Source organism: Hippocampus zosterae, chromosome 11 (genome assembly GCF_025434085.1).
Source record: "Hippocampus zosterae strain Florida chromosome 11, ASM2543408v3, whole genome shotgun sequence".
Taxonomy (NCBI): Eukaryota; Metazoa; Chordata; class Actinopteri; order Syngnathiformes; family Syngnathidae; genus Hippocampus; species Hippocampus zosterae.
In genome coordinates, this window is record NC_067461.1 from 24311426 (window position 1) to 24327761 (window position 16336).

General features: G+C 50.7%; 27 non-coding genes across 27 annotated transcripts; all 27 read right to left on the bottom strand.

The window, feature by feature from the left end:
- Window positions 1-340: 340 nt before the first annotated feature.
- Window positions 341-459, bottom strand: LOC127611051 (5S ribosomal RNA). Its single transcript, XR_007965216.1, has one exon. It is a non-coding gene; the product is annotated as a 5S ribosomal RNA (ribosomal RNA).
- Window positions 460-938: 479 nt separating this feature from the next.
- Window positions 939-1057, bottom strand: LOC127610900 (5S ribosomal RNA). The gene has a single exon (XR_007965080.1). It is a non-coding gene; the product is annotated as a 5S ribosomal RNA (ribosomal RNA).
- Window positions 1058-1536: 479 nt separating this feature from the next.
- Window positions 1537-1655, bottom strand: LOC127610910 (5S ribosomal RNA). Its single transcript, XR_007965090.1, has one exon. It is a non-coding gene; the product is annotated as a 5S ribosomal RNA (ribosomal RNA).
- A 478-nt stretch (window positions 1656-2133) lies between these two features.
- On the bottom strand, window positions 2134-2252 carry LOC127610885 (5S ribosomal RNA). Its single transcript, XR_007965066.1, has one exon. It is a non-coding gene; the product is annotated as a 5S ribosomal RNA (ribosomal RNA).
- Window positions 2253-2731: 479 nt separating this feature from the next.
- LOC127611052 (5S ribosomal RNA) lies at window positions 2732-2850 on the bottom strand. The gene has a single exon (XR_007965217.1). It is a non-coding gene; the product is annotated as a 5S ribosomal RNA (ribosomal RNA).
- A 479-nt stretch (window positions 2851-3329) lies between these two features.
- LOC127610913 (5S ribosomal RNA) lies at window positions 3330-3448 on the bottom strand. The gene has a single exon (XR_007965093.1). It is a non-coding gene; the product is annotated as a 5S ribosomal RNA (ribosomal RNA).
- Window positions 3449-3927: 479 nt separating this feature from the next.
- LOC127610952 (5S ribosomal RNA) lies at window positions 3928-4046 on the bottom strand. Its single transcript, XR_007965132.1, has one exon. It is a non-coding gene; the product is annotated as a 5S ribosomal RNA (ribosomal RNA).
- A 479-nt stretch (window positions 4047-4525) lies between these two features.
- Window positions 4526-4644, bottom strand: LOC127610954 (5S ribosomal RNA). Its single transcript, XR_007965133.1, has one exon. It is a non-coding gene; the product is annotated as a 5S ribosomal RNA (ribosomal RNA).
- Window positions 4645-5123: 479 nt separating this feature from the next.
- Window positions 5124-5242, bottom strand: LOC127610914 (5S ribosomal RNA). The gene has a single exon (XR_007965094.1). It is a non-coding gene; the product is annotated as a 5S ribosomal RNA (ribosomal RNA).
- A 479-nt stretch (window positions 5243-5721) lies between these two features.
- Window positions 5722-5840, bottom strand: LOC127610955 (5S ribosomal RNA). Its single transcript, XR_007965134.1, has one exon. It is a non-coding gene; the product is annotated as a 5S ribosomal RNA (ribosomal RNA).
- A 480-nt stretch (window positions 5841-6320) lies between these two features.
- On the bottom strand, window positions 6321-6439 carry LOC127611054 (5S ribosomal RNA). Its single transcript, XR_007965219.1, has one exon. It is a non-coding gene; the product is annotated as a 5S ribosomal RNA (ribosomal RNA).
- Window positions 6440-6919: 480 nt separating this feature from the next.
- On the bottom strand, window positions 6920-7038 carry LOC127611055 (5S ribosomal RNA). The gene has a single exon (XR_007965220.1). It is a non-coding gene; the product is annotated as a 5S ribosomal RNA (ribosomal RNA).
- Window positions 7039-7517: 479 nt separating this feature from the next.
- Window positions 7518-7636, bottom strand: LOC127610956 (5S ribosomal RNA). Its single transcript, XR_007965135.1, has one exon. It is a non-coding gene; the product is annotated as a 5S ribosomal RNA (ribosomal RNA).
- Window positions 7637-8116: 480 nt separating this feature from the next.
- On the bottom strand, window positions 8117-8235 carry LOC127610938 (5S ribosomal RNA). The gene has a single exon (XR_007965118.1). It is a non-coding gene; the product is annotated as a 5S ribosomal RNA (ribosomal RNA).
- Window positions 8236-8714: 479 nt separating this feature from the next.
- LOC127611056 (5S ribosomal RNA) lies at window positions 8715-8833 on the bottom strand. Its single transcript, XR_007965221.1, has one exon. It is a non-coding gene; the product is annotated as a 5S ribosomal RNA (ribosomal RNA).
- A 480-nt stretch (window positions 8834-9313) lies between these two features.
- On the bottom strand, window positions 9314-9432 carry LOC127611004 (5S ribosomal RNA). The gene has a single exon (XR_007965180.1). It is a non-coding gene; the product is annotated as a 5S ribosomal RNA (ribosomal RNA).
- Window positions 9433-9910: 478 nt separating this feature from the next.
- LOC127610932 (5S ribosomal RNA) lies at window positions 9911-10029 on the bottom strand. Its single transcript, XR_007965112.1, has one exon. It is a non-coding gene; the product is annotated as a 5S ribosomal RNA (ribosomal RNA).
- Window positions 10030-10508: 479 nt separating this feature from the next.
- On the bottom strand, window positions 10509-10627 carry LOC127610983 (5S ribosomal RNA). The gene has a single exon (XR_007965161.1). It is a non-coding gene; the product is annotated as a 5S ribosomal RNA (ribosomal RNA).
- A 479-nt stretch (window positions 10628-11106) lies between these two features.
- Window positions 11107-11225, bottom strand: LOC127610886 (5S ribosomal RNA). Its single transcript, XR_007965067.1, has one exon. It is a non-coding gene; the product is annotated as a 5S ribosomal RNA (ribosomal RNA).
- A 479-nt stretch (window positions 11226-11704) lies between these two features.
- LOC127611057 (5S ribosomal RNA) lies at window positions 11705-11823 on the bottom strand. The gene has a single exon (XR_007965222.1). It is a non-coding gene; the product is annotated as a 5S ribosomal RNA (ribosomal RNA).
- A 478-nt stretch (window positions 11824-12301) lies between these two features.
- On the bottom strand, window positions 12302-12420 carry LOC127611058 (5S ribosomal RNA). Its single transcript, XR_007965223.1, has one exon. It is a non-coding gene; the product is annotated as a 5S ribosomal RNA (ribosomal RNA).
- A 479-nt stretch (window positions 12421-12899) lies between these two features.
- LOC127611059 (5S ribosomal RNA) lies at window positions 12900-13018 on the bottom strand. The gene has a single exon (XR_007965224.1). It is a non-coding gene; the product is annotated as a 5S ribosomal RNA (ribosomal RNA).
- Window positions 13019-13497: 479 nt separating this feature from the next.
- Window positions 13498-13616, bottom strand: LOC127611060 (5S ribosomal RNA). Its single transcript, XR_007965225.1, has one exon. It is a non-coding gene; the product is annotated as a 5S ribosomal RNA (ribosomal RNA).
- A 480-nt stretch (window positions 13617-14096) lies between these two features.
- On the bottom strand, window positions 14097-14215 carry LOC127611005 (5S ribosomal RNA). Its single transcript, XR_007965181.1, has one exon. It is a non-coding gene; the product is annotated as a 5S ribosomal RNA (ribosomal RNA).
- A 479-nt stretch (window positions 14216-14694) lies between these two features.
- LOC127610901 (5S ribosomal RNA) lies at window positions 14695-14813 on the bottom strand. The gene has a single exon (XR_007965081.1). It is a non-coding gene; the product is annotated as a 5S ribosomal RNA (ribosomal RNA).
- A 479-nt stretch (window positions 14814-15292) lies between these two features.
- Window positions 15293-15411, bottom strand: LOC127610984 (5S ribosomal RNA). The gene has a single exon (XR_007965162.1). It is a non-coding gene; the product is annotated as a 5S ribosomal RNA (ribosomal RNA).
- A 479-nt stretch (window positions 15412-15890) lies between these two features.
- LOC127610887 (5S ribosomal RNA) lies at window positions 15891-16009 on the bottom strand. The gene has a single exon (XR_007965068.1). It is a non-coding gene; the product is annotated as a 5S ribosomal RNA (ribosomal RNA).
- Window positions 16010-16336: the final 327 nt, after the last annotated feature.

Consider the following 16336-nt stretch of genomic DNA (forward strand, 5'->3'; position numbering starts at 1 on the left):
TGAGCGCGCAGCCTGTCAGGCTCGCATACGGTCCTCTGCGAGCACGCAGATGCAGTATTTGATGTTTGTTGCAAAAGTGGGCTTTTCCAGTGGAGGTGCAAAGGCATCCAGCAGGCGGAAATCCCAAGCTGTTTCATGTCCAAGTGCTATCATGACCGACCCCGTGCAGACGGCTCCCTCTGTTGGACATTAATTTTATTCCAAAGAGACGTTGATCTGTCAAATCAACGTGAAGGAAACGATTTCAAACCACAGGATAAGTGAAAGTTGAATGACTAATGAAAGCCAAAATTTTTGGAAAGAGCAGTGAATCGTGTGGAGAATTGGAGGTGGGTGCAAAAGCTTACAGCACCTGGTATTCCCAGGCGGTCTCCCATCCAAGTACTAACCAGGCCCGACCCTGCTTAGCTTCCGAGATCGGACGAGATCGGGCGTTCTCAGGGTAGTATGGCCGTAAGCGAGGGAAAAAGTGAAAATTGTCCCCTTTATAGCAGACAGGGCACTTGCGGGTCGGGGATGGAGTAGTGGGGTGATTTTTTTTTCATTTAATGACCTCCTCCCGAGAGCACGAAGGAGGGGCCCGCTCCCGTGGTGGTTTGAGCGCGCAGCCTGTCAGGCTCGCATACGGTCCTCTGCGAGCACGCAGATGCAGTATTTGATGTTTGTTGCAAAAGTGGGCTTTTCCAGTGGAGGTGCAAAGGCATCCAGCAGGCGGAAATCCCAAGCTGCTTCATGTCCAAGTGCTATCATGACCGATCCCCGTGCAGATGGCTCCCTCTGTTGGACATTAATTTTATTCCAAAGAGACGTTGATCTGTCAAATCAACGTGAAGGAAACGATTTCAAACCACAGGATAAGTGAAAGTTGAATGACGAATGAATGCCAAAATTTTTGGAAAGAGCAGTGAATCGTGTTGAGAATTGGAGGTGGGTGCAAAAGCTTACAGCACCTGGTATTCCCAGGCGGTCTCCCATCCAAATACTAACCAGGCCCAACCCTGCTTAGCTTCCGAGATCGGACGAGATCGGGCGTTCTCAGGGTAGTATGGCCGTAAGCGAGGGAAAAAGTGAAAATTGTCCCCTTTATAGCAGACACGGCACTTGCGGGTCGGGGATGGAGTAGTGGGGTGATTTTTTTTTCATTTAATGACCTCCTCCCGAGAGCACGAAGGAGGGGCCCGCTCCCGTGGTGGTTGGAGCGCGCAGCCTGTCAGGCTCGCATACGGTCCTCTGCGAGCACGCAGATGCGGTATTTGATGTTTGTTGCAAAAGTGGGCTTTTCCAGTGGAGGTGCAAAGGCATCCAGCAGGCGGAAATCCCAAGCTGTTTCATGTCCAAGTGCTATCATGACCGATCCCCGTGCAGACGGCTCCCTCTGTTGGACATTAATTTTATTCCAAAGAGACGTTGATCTGTCAAATCAACGTGAAGGAAACGATTTCAAACCACAGGATAAGTGAAAGTTGAATGACGAATGAATGCCAAAATTTTTGGAAAGAGCAGTGAATCGTGTTGAGAATTGGAGGTGGGTGCAAAAGTTTACAGCACCTGGTATTCCCAGGCGGTCTCCCATCCAAGTACTAACCAGGCCCGACCCTGCTTAGCTTCCGAGATCGGACGAGATCGGGCGTTCTCAGGGTAGTATGGCCGTAAGCGAGGGAAAACGCGAAAATTGTCCTCTTTATAGCAGACAGGGCACTTCTGGGTCGGGGGTGGAGTAGTGGGGTGATTTTTTTTCATTTAATAAACCTCCTCCGGAGTGCACAAAGGAGGGGCCCGCTCCCGTGGTGGTTTGAGCGCGCAGCCTGTCAGGCTCGCATACGGTCCTCTGCGAGCGCGCAGAGGCTGTACTTGATGTCTGTTGCAAAAGTGGGCTTTTCCAGTGGAGGTGCAAAGGCATCCAGCAGGCGGAAATCCCAAGCTGTTTCATGTCCAAGTGCTATCATTACCGATTCCCGTGCAGACGGCTCCCTCTGTTGGACATTAATTTTATTCCAAAGAGACGTTGATCTGTCAAATCAACGTGAAGGAAACGATTTCAAACCACAGGATAAGTGAAAGTTGAATGACGAATGAATGCCAAAATTTTTGAAAGAGCAGTGAATCGTGTTGAGAATTGGAGGTGGGTGCAAAAGCTTACAGCACCTGGTATTCCCAGGCGGTCTCCCATCCAAGTACTAACCAGGCCCGACCCTGCTTAGCTTCCGAGATCAGACGAGATCGGGCGTTCTCAGGGTAGTATGGCCGTAAGCGAGGGAAAACGTGAAAATTGTCCCCTTTATAGCAGACAAGGCACTTGCGGGTCGGGGATGGAGTAGTAGGGTGATTTTTTTTTTCATTTAATGACCTCCTCCCGAGAGCACGAAGGAGGGGCCCGCTCCCGTGGTGGTTTGAGCGCGCAGCCTGTCAGGCTCGCATACGGTCCTCTGCGAGCACGCAGATGCAGTATTTGATGTTTGTTGCAAAAGTGGGCTTTTCCAGTGGAGGTGCAAAGGCATCCAGCAGGCGGAAATCCCAAGCTGTTTCATGTCCAAGTGCTATCATGACCGACCCCGTGCAGACGGCTCCCTCTGTTGGACATTAATTTTATTCCAAAGAGACGTTGATCTGTCAAATCAACGTGAAGGAAACGATTTCAAACCACAGGATAAGTGAAAGTTGAATGACTAATGAAAGCCAAAATTTTTGGAAAGAGCAGTGAATCGTGTGGAGAATTGGAGGTGGGTGCAAAAGCTTACAGCACCTGGTATTCCCAGGCGGTCTCCCATCCAAGTACTAACCAGGCCCGACCCTGCTTAGCTTCCGAGATCGGACGAGATCGGGCGTTCTCAGGGTAGTATGGCCGTAAGCGAGGGAAAAAGTGAAAATTGTCCCCTTTATAGCAGACAGGGCACTTGCGGGTCGGGGATGGAGTAGTGGGGTGATTTTTTTTTCATTTAATGACCTCCTCCCGAGAGCACGAAGGAGGGGCCCGCTCCCGTGGTGGTTTGAGCGCGCAGCCTGTCAGGCTCGCATACGGTCCTCTGCGAGCACGCAGATGCAGTATTTGATGTTTGTTGCAAAAGTGGGCTTTTCCAGTGGAGGTGCAAAGGCATCCAGCAGGCGGAAATCCCAAGCTGCTTCATGTCCAAGTGCTATCATGACCGATCCCCGTGCAGATGGCTCCCTCTGTTGGACATTAATTTTATTCCAAAGAGACGTTGATCTGTCAAATCAACGTGAAGGAAACGATTTCAAACCACAGGATAAGTGAAAGTTGAATGACGAATGAATGCCAAAATTTTTGGAAAGAGCAGTGAATCGTGTTGAGAATTGGAGGTGGGTGCAAAAGCTTACAGCACCTGGTATTCCCAGGCGGTCTCCCATCCAAATACTAACCAGGCCCGACCCTGCTTAGCTTCCGAGATCGGACGAGATCGGGCGTTCTCAGGGTAGTATGGCCGTAAGCGAGGGAAAAAGTGAAAATTGTCCCCTTTATAGCAGACACGGCACTTGCGGGTCGGGGATGGAGTAGTGGGGTGATTTTTTTTTCATTTAATGACCTCCTCCCGAGAGCACCAAGGAGGGGCCCGCTCCCGGGGTGGTTTGAGCGCGCAGCCTGTCAGGCTCGCATACGGTCCTCTGCGAGCGCGCAGATGCGGTATTTGATGTTTGTTGCAAAAGTGGGCTTTTCCAGTGGAGGTGCAAAGGCATCCAGCAGGCGGAAATCCCAAGCTGTTTCATGTCCAAGTGCTATCATGACCGATCCCCGTGCAGACGGCTCCCTCTGTTGGACATTAATTTTATTCCAAAGAGACGTTGATCTGTCAAATCAACGTGAAGGAAACGATTTCAAACCACAGGATAAGTGAAATTTGAATGACGAATGAAAGCCAAAATTTTTGGAAAGAGCAGTGAATCGTGTTGAGAATTGGAGGTGGGTGCAAAAGCTTACAGCACCTGGTATTCCCAGGCGGTCTCCCATCCAAGTACTAACCAGGCCCTACGCTGCTTAGCTTCCGAGATCGGACGAGATCGGGCATTCTCAGGGTAGTATGGCCGTAAGCGAGGGAAAACGTGAAAATTGTCCCCTTTATAGCAGACAAGGCACTTGCGGGTCGGGGATGGAGTAGTGGGGTGATTTTTTTTTCATTTAATGACCTCCTCCCGAGAGCACGAAGGAGGGGCCCGCTCCCGGGGTGGTTTGAGCGCGCAGCCTGTCAGGCTCGCATACGGTCCTCTGCGAGCGCGCAGATGCGGTATTTGATGTTTGTTGCAAAAGTGGGCTTTTCCAGTGGAGGTGCAAAGGCATCCAGCAGGCGGAAATCCCAAGCTGTTTCATGTCCAAGTGCTATCATGACCGATCCCCGTGCAGACGGCTCCCTCTGTTGGACATTAATTTTATTCCAAAGAGACGTTGATCTGTCAAATCAACGTGAAGGAAACGATTTCAAACCACAGGATAAGTGAAATTTGAATGACGAATGAAAGCCAAAATTTTTGGAAAGAGCAGTGAATCGTGTTGAGAATTGGAGGTGGGTGCAAAAGCTTACAGCACCTGGTATTCCCAGGCGGTCTCCCATCCAAGTACTAACCAGGCCCTACGCTGCTTAGCTTCCGAGATCGGACGAGATCGGGCATTCTCAGGGTAGTATGGCCGTAAGCGAGGGAAAACGTGAAAATTGTCCCCTTTATAGCAGACAAGGCACTTGCGGGTCGGGGATGGAGTAGTGGGGTGATTTTTTTTTCATTTAATGACCTCCTCCCGAGAGCACGAAGGAGGGGCCCGCTCCCGTGGTGGTTTGAGCGCGCAGCCTGTCAGGCTCGCATACGGTCCTCTGCGAGCACGCAGATGCAGTATTTGATGTTTGTTGCAAAAGTGGGCTTTTCCAGTGGAGGTGCAAAGGCATCCAGCAGGCGGAAATCCCAAGCTGCTTCATGTCCAAGTGCTATCATGACCGATCCCCGTGCAGATGGCTCCCTCTGTTGGACATTAATTTTATTCCAAAGAGACGTTGATCTGTCAAATCAACGTGAAGGAAACGATTTCAAACCACAGGATAAGTGAAAGTTGAATGACGAATGAATGCCAAAATTTTTGGAAAGAGCAGTGAATCGTGTTGAGAATTGGAGGTGGGTGCAAAAGCTTACAGCACCTGGTATTCCCAGGCGGTCTCCCATCCAAATACTAACCAGGCCCGACCCTGCTTAGCTTCCGAGATCGGACGAGATCGGGCGTTCTCAGGGTAGTATGGCCGTAAGCGAGGGAAAAAGTGAAAATTGTCCCCTTTATAGCAGACACGGCACTTGCGGGTCGGGGATGGAGTAGTGGGGTGATTTTTTTTTCATTTAATGACCTCCTCCCGAGAGCACCAAGGAGGGGCCCGCTCCCGGGGTGGTTTGAGCGCGCAGCCTGTCAGGCTCGCATACGGTCCTCTGCGAGCGCGCAGATGCGGTATTTGATGTTTGTTGCAAAAGTGGGCTTTTCCAGTGGAGGTGCAAAGGCATCCAGCAGGCGGAAATCCCAAGCTGTTTCATGTCCAAGTGCTATCATGACCGATCCCCGTGCAGACGGCTCCCTCTGTTGGACATTAATTTTATTCCAAAGAGACGTTGATCTGTCAAATCAACGTGAAGGAAACGATTTCAAACCACAGGATAAGTGAAATTTGAATGACGAATGAAAGCCAAAATTTTTGGAAAGAGCAGTGAATCGTGTTGAGAATTGGAGGTGGGTGCAAAAGCTTACAGCACCTGGTATTCCCAGGCGGTCTCCCATCCAAGTACTAACCAGGCCCTACGCTGCTTAGCTTCCGAGATCGGACGAGATCGGGCATTCTCAGGGTAGTATGGCCGTAAGCGAGGGAAAACGTGAAAATTGTCCCCTTTATAGCAGACAAGGCACTTGCGGGTCGGGGATGGAGTAGTGGGGTGATTTTTTTTTTCATTTAATGACCTCCTCCCGAGAGCACGAAGGAGGGGCCCGCTCCCGTGGTGGTTTGAGCGCGCAGCCTGTCAGGCTCGCATACGGTCCTCTGCGAGCGCGCAGAGGCTGTACTTGATGTCTGTTGCAAAAGTGGGCTTTTCCAGTGGAGGTGCAAAGGCATCCAGCAGGCGGAAATCCCAAGCTGTTTCATGTCCAAGTGCTATCATTACCGATTCCCGTGCAGACGGCTCCCTCTGTTGGACATTAATTTTATTCCAAAGAGACGTTGATCTGTCAAATCAACGTGAAGGAAACGATTTCAAACCACAGGATAAGTGAAAGTTGAATGACGAATGAATGCCAAAATTTTTGGAAAGAGCAGTGAATCGTGTTGAGAATTGGAGGTGGGTGCAAAAGCTTACAGCACCTGGTATTCCCAGGCGGTCTCCCATCCAAGTACTAACCAGGCCCGACCCTGCTTAGCTTCCGAGATCGGACGAGATCGGGCGTTCTCAGGGTAGTATGGCCGTAAGCGAGGGAAAAAGTGAAAATTGTCCCCTTTATAGCAGACAGGGCACTTGCGGGTCGGGGATGGAGTAGTGGGGTGATTTTTTTTTTCATTTAATGACCTCCTCCCGAGAGCACGAAGGAGGGGCCCGCTCCCGTGGTGGTTTGAGCGCGCAGCCTGTCAGGCTCGCATACGGTCCTCTGCGAGCACGCAGATGCAGTATTTGATGTTTGTTGCAAAAGTGGGCTTTTCCAGTGGAGGTGCAAAGGCATCCAGCAGGCGGAAATCCCAAGCTGCTTCATGTCCAAGTGCTATCATGACCGATCCCCGTGCAGATGGCTCCCTCTGTTGGACATTAATTTTATTCCAAAGAGACGTTGATCTGTCAAATCAACGTGAAGGAAACGATTTCAAACCACAGGATAAGTGAAAGTTGAATGACGAATGAATGCCAAAATTTTTGGAAAGAGCAGTGAATCGTGTTGAGAATTGGAGGTGGGTGCAAAAGCTTACAGCACCTGGTATTCCCAGGCGGTCTCCCATCCAAGTACTAACCAGGCCCGACCCTGCTTAGCTTCCGAGATCGGACGAGATCGGGCGTTCTCAGGGTAGTATGGCCGTAAGCGAGGGAAAAAGTGAAAATTGTCCCCTTTATAGCAGACACGGCACTTGCGGGTCGGGGATGGAGTAGTGGGGTGATTTTTTTTTCATTTAATGACCTCCTCCCGAGAGCACGAAGGAGGGGCCCGCTCCCGGGGTGGTTTGAGCGCGCAGCCTGTCAGGCTCGCATACGGTCCTCTGCGAGCGCGCAGATGCGGTATTTGATGTTTGTTGCAAAAGTGGGCTTTTCCAGTGGAGGTGCAAAGGCATCCAGCAGGCGGAAATCCCAAGCTGTTTCATGTCCAAGTGCTATCATGACCGATCCCCGTGCAGACGGCTCCCTCTGTTGGACATTAATTTTATTCCAAAGAGACGTTGATCTGTCAAATCAACGTGAAGGAAACGATTTCAAACCACAGGATAAGTGAAATTTGAATGACGAATGAAAGCCAAAATTTTTGGAAAGAGCAGTGAATCGTGTTGAGAATTGGAGGTGGGTGCAAAAGCTTACAGCACCTGGTATTCCCAGGCGGTCTCCCATCCAAGTACTAACCAGGCCCTACGCTGCTTAGCTTCCGAGATCGGACGAGATCGGGCATTCTCAGGGTAGTATGGCCGTAAGCGAGGGAAAACGTGAAAATTGTCCCCTTTATAGCAGACAAGGCACTTGCGGGTCGGGGATGGAGTAGTGGGGTGATTTTTTTTTTCATTTAATGACCTCCTCCCGAGAGCACGAAGGAGGGGCCCGCTCCCGTGGTGGTTTGAGCGCGCAGCCTGTCAGGCTCGCATACGGTCCTCTGCGAGCGCGCAGAGGCTGTACTTGATGTCTGTTGCAAAAGTGGGCTTTTCCAGTGGAGGTGCAAAGGCATCCAGCAGGCGGAAATCCCAAGCTGTTTCATGTCCAAGTGCTATCATTACCGATTCCCGTGCAGACGGCTCCCTCTGTTGGACATTAATTTTATTCCAAAGAGACGTTGATCTGTCAAATCAACGTGAAGGAAACGATTTCAAACCACAGGATAAGTGAAAGTTGAATGACGAATGAATGCCAAAATTTTTGGAAAGAGCAGTGAATCGTGTTGAGAATTGGAGGTGGGTGCAAAAGCTTACAGCACCTGGTATTCCCAGGCGGTCTCCCATCCAAGTACTAACCAGGCCCGACCCTGCATAGCTTCCGAGATCGGACGAGATCGGGCGTTCTCAGGGTAGTATGGCCGTAAGCGAGGGAAAAAGTGAAAATTGTCCCCTTTATAGCAGACACGGCACTTGCGGGTCGGGGATGGAGTAGTGGGGTGATTTTTTTTTCATTTAATGACCTCCTCCCGAGAGCACGAAGGAGGGGCCCGCTCCCGGGGTGGTTTGAGCGCGCAGCCTGTCAGGCTCGCATACGGTCCTCTGCGAGCGCGCAGATGCGGTATTTGATGTTTGTTGCAAAAGTGGGCTTTTCCAGTGGAGGTGCAAAGGCATCCAGCAGGCGGAAATCCCAAGCTGTTTCATGTCCAAGTGCTATCATGACCAATCCCCGTGCAGACGGCTCCCTCTGTTGGACATTAATTTTATTCCAAAGAGACGTTGATCTGTCAAATCAACGTGAAGGAAACGATTTCAAACCACAGGATAAGTGAAATTTGAATGACGAATGAATGCCAAAATTTTTGGAAAGAGCAGTGAATCGTGTTGTGAATTGGAGGTGGGTGCAAAAGCTTACAGCACCTGGTATTCCCAGGCGGTCTCCCATCCAAGTACTAACCAGGCCCGACCCTGCTTAGCTTCCGAGATCGGACGAGATCGGGCGTTCTCAGGGTAGTATGGCCGTAAGCGAGGGAAAACGCGAAAATTGTCCTCTTTATAGCAGACAGGGCACTTCTGGGTCGGGGGTGGAGTAGTGGGGTGATTTTTTTTTCATTTAATAAACCTCCTCCGGAGTGCACAAAGGAGGGGCCCGCTCCCGTGGTGGTTTGAGCGCGCAGCCTGTCAGGCTCGCATACGGTCCTGTGCGAACACGCAGAGGCTGTACTTGATGTCTGTTGCAAAAGTTGGCTTTTCCAGTGGAGGTGCAAAAGCATCCAGCAGGCGGAAAGCCCAAGCTGCTTCATGTCCATCTGCTATCATTACCGATCCACGTGCAGACGGCTCCCTCTGTTGGACATTAATTTTATTCCAAAGAGACGTTGATCTGTCAAATCAACGTGAAGGAAACGATTTCAAACCACAGGATAAGTGAAAGTTGAATGACTAATGAAAGCCAAAATTTTTGGAAAGAGCAGTGAATCGTGTTGAGAATTGGAGGTGGGTGCAAAAGCTTAGGGCACCTGGTATTCCCAGGCGGTCTCCCATCCAAGTACTAACCAGGCCCGACCCTGCTTAGCTTCCGAGATCGGACGAGATCGGGCGTTCTCAGGGTAGTATGGCCGTAAGGGAGGGAAAACGTGAAAATTGTCCCCTTTATAGCAGACAGGGCACTTGCGGGTCGGGGATAGAGTAGTGGGGTGATTTTTTTTCATTTAATGACCTCCTCCCGAGAGCACGAAGGAGGGGCCCGCTCCCGTGGTGGTTGGAGCGCGCAGCCTGTCAGGCTCGCATACGGTCCTCTGCGAGCACGCAGATGCAGTATTTGATGTTTGTTGCAAAAGTGGGCTTTTCCAGTGGAGGTGCAAAGGCATCCAGCAGGCGGAAATCCCAAGCTGCTTCATGTCCAAGTGCTATCATGACCGATCCCCGTGCAGATGGCTCCCTCTGTTGGACATTAATTTTATTCCAAAGAGACGTTGATCTGTCAAATCAACGTGAAGGAAACGATTTCAAACCACAGGATAGGTGAAAGTTGAATGACGAATGAATGCCAAAATTTTTGGAAAGAGCAGTGAATCGTGTTGAGAATTGGAGGTGGGTGCAAAAGCTTACAGCACCTGGTATTCCCAGGCGGTCTCCCATCCAAGTACTAACCAGGCCCGACCCTGCTTAGCTTCCGAGATCGGACTAGATCGGGCGTTCTCAGGGTAGTATGGCCGTAAGCGAGGGAAAAAGTGAAAATTGTCCCCTTTATAGCAGACACGGCACTTGCGGGTCGGGGATGGAGTAGTGGGGTGATTTTTTTTTCATTTAATGACCTCCTCCCGAGAGCACGAAGGAGGGGCCCGCTCCCGGGGTGGTTTGAGCGCGCAGCCTGTCAGGCTCGCATACGGTCCTCTGCGAGCGCGCAGATGCGGTATTTGATGTTTGTTGCAAAAGTGGGCTTTTCCAGTGGAGGTGCAAAGGCATCCAGCAGGCGGAAATCCCAAGCTGTTTCATGTCCAAGTGCTATCATGACCGATCCCCGTGCAGACGGCTCCCTCTGTTGGACATTAATTTTATTCCAAAGAGACGTTGATCTGTCAAATCAACGTGAAGGAAACGATTTCAAACCACAGGATAAGTGAAATTTGAATGACGAATGAAAGCCAAAATTTTTGGAAAGAGCAGTGAATCGTGTTGAGAATTGGAGGTGGGTGCAAAAGCTTACAGCACCTGGTATTCCCAGGCGGTCTCCCATCCAAGTACTAACCAGGCCCTACGCTGCTTAGCTTCCGAGATCGGACGAGATCGGGCATTCTCAAGGTAGTATGGCCGTAAGCGAGGGAAAACGTGAAAATTGTCCCCTTTATAGCAGACAAGGCACTTGCGGGTCGGGGATGGAGTAGTGGGGTGATTTTTTTTTCATTTAATGACCTCCTCCCGAGAGCACGAAGGAGGGGCCCGCTCCCGTGGTGGTTTGAGCTCGCAGCCTGTCAGGCTCGCATACGGTCCTCTGCGAGCGCGCAGATGCGGTATTTGATGTCTGTTGCAAAAGTGGGCTTTTCCAGTGGAGGTGCAAAGGCATCCAGCAGGCGGAAATCCCAAGCTGTTTCATGTCCAAGTGCTATCATTACCGATTCCCGTGCAGACGGCTCCCTCTGTTGGACATTAATTTTATTCCAAAGAGACGTTGATCTGTCAAATCAACGTGAAGGAAACGATTTCAAACCACAGGATAAGTGAAAGTTGAATGACGAATGAATGCCAAAATTTTTGGAAAGAGCAGTGAATCGTGTTGAGAATTGGAGGTGGGTGCAAAAGCTTACAGCACCTGGTATTCCCAGGCGGTCTCCCATCCAAGTACTAACCAGGCCCGACCCTGCTTAGCTTCCGAGATCAGACGAGATCGGGCGTTCTCAGGGTAGTATGGCCGTAAGCGAGGGAAAACGTGAAAATTGTCCCCTTTATAGCAGACAAGGCACTTGCGGGTCGGGGATGGAGTAGTGGGGTGATTTTTTTTTTCATTTAATGACCTCCTCCCGAGAGCACGAAGGAGGGGCCCGCTCCCGTGGTGGTTTGAGCGCGCAGCCTGTCAGGCTCGCATACGGTCCTCTGCGAGCACGCAGATGCAGTATTTGATGTTTGTTGCAAAAGTGGGCTTTTCCAGTGGAGGTGCAAAGGCATCCAGCAGGCGGAAATCCCAAGCTGTTTCATGTCCAAGTGCTATCATGACCGACCCCGTGCAGACGGCTCCCTCTGTTGGACATTAATTTTATTCCAAAGAGACGTTGATCTGTCAAATCAACGTGAAGGAAACGATTTCAAACCACAGGATAAGTGAAAGTTGAATGACTAATGAAAGCCAAAATTTTTGGAAAGAGCAGTGAATCGTGTGGAGAATTGGAGGTGGGTGCAAAAGCTTACAGCACCTGGTATTCCCAGGCGGTCTCCCATCCAAGTACTAACCAGGCCCGACCCTGCTTAGCTTCCGAGATCGGACGAGATCGGGCGTTCTCAGGGTAGTATGGCCGTAAGCGAGGGAAAAAGTGAAAATTGTCCCCTTTATAGCAGACAGGGCACTTGCGGGTCGGGGATGGAGTAGTGGGGTGATTTTTTTTTCATTTAATGACCTCCTCCCGAGAGCACGAAGGAGGGGCCCGCTCCCGTGGTGGTTTGAGCGCGCAGCCTGTCAGGCTCGCATACGGTCCTCTGCGAGCACGCAGATGCAGTATTTGATGTTTGTTGCAAAAGTGGGCTTTTCCAGTGGAGGTGCAAAGGCATCCAGCAGGCGGAAATCCCAAGCTGTTTCATGTCCAAGTGCTATCATGACCGACCCCGTGCAGACGGCTCCCTCTGTTGGACATTAATTTTATTCCAAAGAGACGTTGATCTGTCAAATCAACGTGAAGGAAACGATTTCAAACCACAGGATAAGTGAAAGTTGAATGACTAATGAAAGCCAAAATTTTTGGAAAGAGCAGTGAATCGTGTGGAGAATTGGAGGTGGGTGCAAAAGCTTACAGCACCTGGTATTCCCAGGCGGTCTCCCATCCAAGTACTAACCAGGCCCGACCCTGCTTAGCTTCCGAGATCGGACGAGATCGGGCGTTCTCAGGGTAGTATGGCCGTAAGCGAGGGAAAAAGTGAAAATTGTCCCCTTTATAGCAGACAGGGCACTTGCGGGTCGGGGATGGAGTAGTGGGGTGATTTTTTTTTCATTTAATGACCTCCTCCCGAGAGCACGAAGGAGGGGCCCGCTCCCGTGGTGGTTTGAGCGCGCAGCCTGTCAGGCTCGCATACGGTCCTCTGCGAGCACGCAGATGCAGTATTTGATGTTTGTTGCAAAAGTGGGCTTTTCCAGTGGAGGTGCAAAGGCATCCAGCAGGCGGAAATCCCAAGCTGCTTCATGTCCAAGTGCTATCATGACCGATCCCAGTGCAGATGGCTCCCTCTGTTGGACATTAATTTTATTCCAAAGAGACGTTGATCTGTCAAATCAACGTGAAGGAAACGATTTCAAACCACAGGATAAGTGAAATTTGAATGACGAATGAATGCCAAAATTTTTGGAAAGAGCAGTGAATCGTGTTGAGAATTGGAGGTGGGTGCAAAAGCTTACAGCACCTGGTATTCCCAGGCGGTCTCCCATCCAAGTACTAACCAGGCCCGACCCTGCTTAGCTTCCGAGATCGGACGAGATCGGGCGTTCTCAGGGTAGTATGGCCGTAAGCGAGGGAAAAAGTGAAAATTGTCCCCTTTATAGCAGACACGGCACTTGCAGGTCGGGGATGGAGTAGTGGGGTGATTTTTTTTTCATTTAATGACCTCCTCCCGAGAGCACGAAGGAGGGGCCCGCTCCCGTGGTGGTTTGAGCGCGCAGCCTGTCAGGCTCGCATACGGTCCTCTGCGAGCGCGCAGAGGCTGTACTTGATGTCTGTTGCAAAAGTGGGCTTTTCCAGTGGAGGTGCAAAGGCATCCAGCAGGCGGAAATCCCAAGCTGTTTCTTGTCCAAGTGCTATCATTACCGATTCCCGTGCAGACGGCTCCCTCTGTTGGACATTAATTTTATTCCAAAGAGACGTTGATCTGTCAAATCAACGTGAAGGAAACGATTTCAAACCACAGGATAAGTGAAATTTGAATGACGAATGAATGCCAAAATTTTTGGAAAGAGCAGTGAATCGTGTTGTGAATTGGAGGTGGGTGCAAAAGCTTACAGCACCTGGTATTCCCAGGCGGTCTCCCATCCAAGTACTAACCAGGCCCGACCCTGCTTAGCTTCCGAGATCGGACGAGATCGGGCGTTCTCAGGGTAGTATGGCCGTAAGCGAGGGAAAACGCGAAAATTGTCCTCTTTATAGCAGACAGGGCACTTCTGGGTCGGGGGTGGAGTAGTGGGGTGATTTTTTTTTCATTTAATAAACCTCCTCCGGAGTGCACAAAGGAGGGGCCCGCTCCCGTGGTGGTTTGAGCGCGCAGCCTGTCAGGCTCGCATACGGTCCTGTGCGAACACGCAGAGGCTGTACTTGATGTCTGTTGCAAAAGTTGGCTTTTCCAGTGGAGGTGCAAAAGCATCCAGCAGGCGGAAAGCCCAAGCTGCTTCATGTCCATCTGCTATCATTACCGATCCACGTGCAGACGGCTCCCTCTGTTGGACATTAATTTTATTCCAAAGAGACGTTGATCTGTCAAATCAACGTGAAGGAAACGATTTCAAACCACAGGATAAGTGAAAGTTGAATGACTAATGAAAGCCAAAATTTTTGGAAAGAGCAGTGAATCGTGTTGAGAATTGGAGGTGGGTGCAAAAGCTTAGGGCACCTGGTATTCCCAGGCGGTCTCCCATCCAAGTACTAACCAGGCCCGACCCTGCTTAGCTTCCGAGATCGGACGAGATCGGGCGTTCTCAGGGTAGTATGGCCGTAAGGGAGGGAAAACGTGAAAATTGTCCCCTTTATAGCAGACAGGGCACTTGCGGGTCGGGGATAGAGTAGTGGGGTGATTTTTTTTTCATTTAATGACCTCCTCCCGAGAGCACGAAGGAGGGGCCCGCTCCCGTGGTGGTTGGAGCGCGCAGCCTGTCAGGCTCGCATACGGTCCTCTGCGAGCACGCAGATGCAGTATTTGATGTTTGTTGCAAAAGTGGGCTTTTCCAGTGGAGGTGCAAAGGCATCCAGCAGGCGGAAATCCCAAGCTGCTTCATGTCCAAGTGCTATCATGACCGATCCCCGTGCAGATGGCTCCCTCTGTTGGACATTAATTTTATTCCAAAGAGACGTTGATCTGTCAAATCAACGTGAAGGAAACGATTTCAAACCACAGGATAAGTGAAAGTTGAATGACGAATGAATGCCAAAATTTTTGGAAAGAGCAGTGAATCGTGTTGAGAATTGGAGGTGGGTGCAAAAGCTTACAGCACCTGGTATTCCCAGGCGGTCTCCCATCCAAGTACTAACCAGGTCCGACCCTGCTTAGCTTCCGAGATCGGACGAGATCGGGCGTTCTCAGGGTAGTATGGCCGTAAGCGAGGGAAAAAGTGAAAATTGTCCCCTTTATAGCAGACACGGCACTTGCGGGTCGGGGATGGAGTAGTGGGGTGATTTTTTTTTCATTTAATGACCTCCTCCCGAGAGCACGAAGGAGGGGCCCGCTCCCGGGGTGGTTTGAGCGCGCAGCCTGTCAGGCTCGCATACGGTCCTCTGCGAGCGCGCAGATGCGGTATTTGATGTTTGTTGCAAAAGTGGGCTTTTCCAGTGGAGGTGCAAAGGCATCCAGCAGGCGGAAATCCCAAGCTGTTTCATGGCCAAGTGCTATCATGACCGATCCCCGTGCAGACGGCTCCCTCTGTTGGACATTAATTTTATTCCAAAGAGACGTTGATCTGTCAAATCAACGTGAAGGAAACGATTTCAAACCACAGGATAAGTGAAATTTGAATGACGAATGAAAGCCAAAATTTTTGGAAAGAGCAGTGAATCGTGTTGAGAATTGGAGGTGGGTGCAAAAGCTTACAGCACCTGGTATTCCCAGGCGGTCTCCCATCCAAGTACTAACCAGGCCCTACGCTGCTTAGCTTCCGAGATCGGACGAGATCGGGCATTCTCAAGGTAGTATGGCCGTAAGCGAGGGAAAACGTGAAAATTGTCCCCTTTATAGCAGACAAGGCACTTGCGGGTCGGGGATGGAGTAGTGGGGTGATTTTTTTTTCATTTAATGACCTCCTCCCGAGAGCACGAAGGAGGGGCCCGCTCCCGTGGTGGTTTGAGCGCGCAGCCTGTCAGGCTCGCATACGGTCCTCTGCGAGCGCGCAGATGCGGTATTTGATGTCTGTTGCAAAAGTGGGCTTTTCCAGTGGAGGTGCAAAGGCATCCAGCAGGCGGAAATCCCAAGCTGTTTCATGTCCAAGTGCTATCATTACCGATTCCCGTGCAGACGGCTCCCTCTGTTGGACATTAATTTTATTCCAAAGAGACGTTGATCTGTCAAATCAACGTGAAGGAAACGATTTCAAACCACAGGATAAGTGAAAGTTGAATGACGAATGAATGCCAAAATTTTTGGAAAGAGCAGTGAATCGTGTTGAGAATTGGAGGTGGGTGCAAAAGCTTACAGCACCTGGTATTCCCAGGCGGTCTCCCATCCAAGTACTAACCAGGCCCGACCCTGCTTAGCTTCCGAGATCAGACGAGATCGGGCGTTCTCAGGGTAGTATGGCCGTAAGCGAGGGAAAACGTGAAAATTGTCCCCTTTATAGCAGACAAGGCACTTGCGGGTCGGGGATGGAGTAGTGGGGTGATTTTTTTTTTCATTTAATGACCTCCTCCCGAGAGCACGAAGGAGGGGCCCGCTCCCGTGGTGGTTTGAGCGCGCAGCCTGTCAGGCTCGCATACGGTCCTCTGCGAGCACGCAGATGCAGTATTTGATGTTTGTTGCAAAAGTGGGCTTTTCCAGTGGAGGTGCAAAGGCATCCAGCAGGCGGAAATCCCAAGCTGTTTCATGTCCAAGTGCTATCATGACCGACCCCGTGCAGACGGCTCCCTCTGTTGGAC